Here is a 4,235-nt window from a genome sequence, read left to right as displayed (position 1 = left end):
AGCGACAGTAATCGTTGGCAACCGGGTGGTGCATGTCCAGTCACGCGACAAAGTTGAGAAAAGTTTAACTTTATGCAAATTATGAGCGTCATTCGGTAGCGAATACCAATAAGAACGAAGCAGTGGAGTTTACGCCATCCGTCTCTCGTCAGTAACTGGAATGGACAATACTCATTTGTTTATAACAACCAGATTTAGACACGCTTAAAACAAATTGAATGTTCAACATGAATTTCAACAAATTAAGAAGAGTGAACTTAATTTGTACCCCCCCCCCCCCCCGACTTATGTTCAAATAAATCAATTCAAATGTGTGGAAATAGGTGTCATACTTTTATTAAGTTAAACCAACAAGCTATATTTTGAGTGTAATATCATATCAACATGATGCATGGATACTCTGATTGAGCAATTTAAGATTGAGATTTTATAAAATAATAACAATAATTCTCACCAGTTTATTCTACAACGAGGTACAATTATCATAAAAATGACACTTCAAATAGCTACAGCTAAAACATAAACAATATCTGAGACTGTAGTGTAGAGCTCAGTACACTGTAGAAAAATGCAGTCTGAAGTTAAAACAACTTGGTTTTGCAAGTCAATTCAACCTGCTATTTAAATTTTTATATAACTTATAAAAACAATTTGAAATTGTTTAACTTATTTTTTTTTAAGTTAAAGTAACACATTTTTTTTTGATTTACAGTCCAAACATTGTATTCTCTTTTAAAAGTTTAAAGTGAAACTTTTTAGACAACTTTTAGATGTAAACTTTAGACTTTTTATAAACATCTGGTTGAGGTGTCTGATTAGGTTAAATCGTGAAATATGACACGGTGAACTGAAGTTCTTCAGCAATTCCCCTGAAATAAGGTTCATATTAAGGCTCATTATTAGCATGGAAATCATCCAGATCCAAAATGTTCTGGAAATGATAAAATTAGGGATGAATGGAACCTGGAACAAAAGGGTCACTGAGGAGGAATGCTTACCGCAGGGAACAGAAAGTTTCTCCTGTAGAGGAATGAAACAGAAGTGAAGAACATCAGCACAATAAAACATTATTATAAAAGACCTAAAAACTCATCTCTATGCACTTTTCTGTTCAGATTATGTGTTCAAAGAAGTCAGATATTTCTTACTATCTGTGAAACATTATATTCATGTGATCTAGATATAAAATCTCTGCTTAATTACAGAGAAAGTTTTACATATGGGAGAAGGTTTCAAGAAATCCCATTTAAACACTGATTGTTGTAAGACATCATCACTGTAACCCAATACATGCAGGTGAGATTACCATCATCATACAGAGACCTCAATGCATTCAGAACTGATCCTGTGTATAAATAAAACTAAACCACAAACTTTGTTTAACTTCACATAACATACAGTATATATTTATATTGTTTGTAAATGTTTTGTATTTATGATCAATGACATCCACAGATTTATGAGTGTGATTTAAATCTGCTGGTATTTAAGATCTGCTGATGATTTCTGATAAAGTCCTGCAACTTTTTTCATACAGAGGACATCATGTAAAACAAAAATCTTACTTTAACACTAGTGCTGGGCAAAGATTAATCGCGATTAATCGCATACAAAATAAAAGTGATTATTGGTATAATATATGAGTGTGTGCTGTGTCTAATTATTATGTATAAATATATACACACACATTCATGTACGTATTTAAGAAACATTTACATGTTTATATATATTTATTTATATTTTTATATAATCTATATTAAATATATATAAAAAAAATTATATATAAATAAAACAATTCTGAAATGAATATATGAATGTGTGTGTGGTAAAATATACATAATAATTAGACACAGATTAATACATAATAATTTTAGACACATAATAATTTTTGCACATATATTATGCAAAAAATCACTTTTATTTTGTATGCGATTAATCGCGATTAATCTTTGCCCAGCACTATTTAACACTCAAGAACACAAATCAAAAACACTGTGAGCCAAAAATATTGCAGCAGTACTGAAAACAGAAACAAGATCACGTGTCTCCTGTAAAGTTAAGACAAAAATCAAGAAATGTCTCAAACTGTGCTCAGTTTTGTCAATATACACAGTAAGTCCTCAGATCTCAAATGCATTTTTGTCAAATCAACTTTAAGTTAAGTTAAACAAAGTCAACTCGTTTTTATGGGTTATGTCAACTATTCACAGGTTAAAATAATTGACTTGCAAGAAAACAATGTGGCATTTTTCTAGTTGATTTTAGTGCCATATCTTGTATAGTTTTTCCATGTATTTTTGAGTAACATTTTAGGTCTATATATTCTACATACAAACAAAATTCATGATCTTATTGATCTCCCGCTCCACCATATGTTTGTCTGAATCAAGAGCTCATTTGTAAGAATATGTGTTGTACCTGAAGCCCTGCCGCTGTATAAATGAATCAGGACTGGGGGCAGACGGCCATTCAACACCCTGGGAATGTTGAGATGCTTTTGTCTCTGTATGTAAACAGATCTGCTCATAATTTACAACAAATCTACTCGACAACACCCAGTTAGACCACAGAAGATCCCACATCATCCTAATAAAGCTTATTGGGCAGAATACGCCAGAATGGGGAAGTCCTGAAGAGATAACATGTGAGATCTTGATTATTACTCCAACAATTCATGACCACTAAGACAAACATGAATAATAACTGTAAGTAAATAAATAAACTCAATAGTGTTAGCAGGGCAGATAAGCTGATGAGATACAAAACACTTCTTAAAATAAACAAATAATAAACAGTGAGCAACCTACACAGGCAACATTTTGAAATACTGTATGTGCTTTTCTTTAGTCTATTAAACACAATATTTGATTATACTATGCACATAGTAATGATAATGGATAACATTATCGAAATCCGTATGAGTTTCTATTTCTGCTGATGTTGTCTTAGACATTTACATTACGTTCATGCATTTGACAGATTCGGCAACTTACATTCCATTAGAAGATATACATTTATTTTTGCATGTATGTCTAAACCAACCCATGACTGTGAAAACATGCTATTCTGCAGTGGTAACTTATTGCTCTACCACTGAGCTATACAAAAACACCAGCCGACTGCAACAGACCTGTAGGCAAATCAGCCTGCTACACTGTAAAAACTAAAAGTTAACTCAACTCAAACCATTTAGGTAAACCGGTTGCATTAGTTTTAAAACATACATTTGAGTACTGTGAACTAAACAAATTGAGTCATGTGCAGTTATGCACTTATATTTAAGTTCACACTACTTAAATATAAGCGCAGAATTGCACATGACTCAAGTTCACAGTACTTAAATTTATGTGTTTTAAAACTTAAATGGTCTAATGCAACCGGTTTACTTAAATGGTTTGAGTTAAGTTAACTGTTAGGTTTTACAGTGTATATTCTTACTTAAAATCTCTTTTATAGATCAACTTTTTAAGAAAGTCTGCTACACGCTCCCAATTCAATTCAAAAGCCTTACAATCCCTGTGTGAAAACCGGAATATGAAACAAACAACAGGGTTTTCTTTCAGGTTTTATGTTATTCCAGATTGCAGATTTGGCCTGCAGTGGGGCTGTGAGTTCTGCAAACAATTAACACACAGAGAGAGAGATAGAGAGATAGATAGATAGAGAGAGAGATAGAGAGATAGAGAGAGAGAGAGAGAGATAGAGAGAGAGATAGAGAGATAGAGAGAGAGATAGAGAGAGAGATAGAGAGACAGAGAGTCCGAATGCGTTGGGACTCGGGGAATGAAATCAGAACTTGAGTATCTTATTGGACTTTAAGACTTTGATCACGGAAGAGAACGAACAAAGAGCTGAGCTGTCTACAGATATCAGCCAATCCTGGGATCAGATTTCATCGACAACAATAGGGAATTCAAGAAACAGAGTATCGGGTTTTGCCGTTTTTGTGATGGATAGATTTATATTCTGGTGTTTGGGATGTGACACCTGAGGCTCAGCGAGGTGTGCTGTGTTGGCATTTCCCAGAAACATTTAATTTCTACAGGGGACTTTACACTAAAAATCATGTGAGCTCTTAACCCAGACAATGTTTATATTTGACCCAACAATAGCATAAAACTACTAGCATTTTGGTTGAAAAAACCCAGCAGAGGTAATGGGTTGGGTTCGTATCTTTTTGACCCAACGCTAGGAACAAAATAACCCAGCTTTTTTTAGAGCGTATATTTGTTAAT

The sequence above is a fragment of the Misgurnus anguillicaudatus genome, chromosome 10 (assembly GCF_027580225.2).
Source record: "Misgurnus anguillicaudatus chromosome 10, ASM2758022v2, whole genome shotgun sequence".
NCBI classification, from domain to species: domain Eukaryota; kingdom Metazoa; phylum Chordata; class Actinopteri; order Cypriniformes; family Cobitidae; genus Misgurnus; species Misgurnus anguillicaudatus.
Note: the sequence above shows the minus strand (reverse complement) of the source record.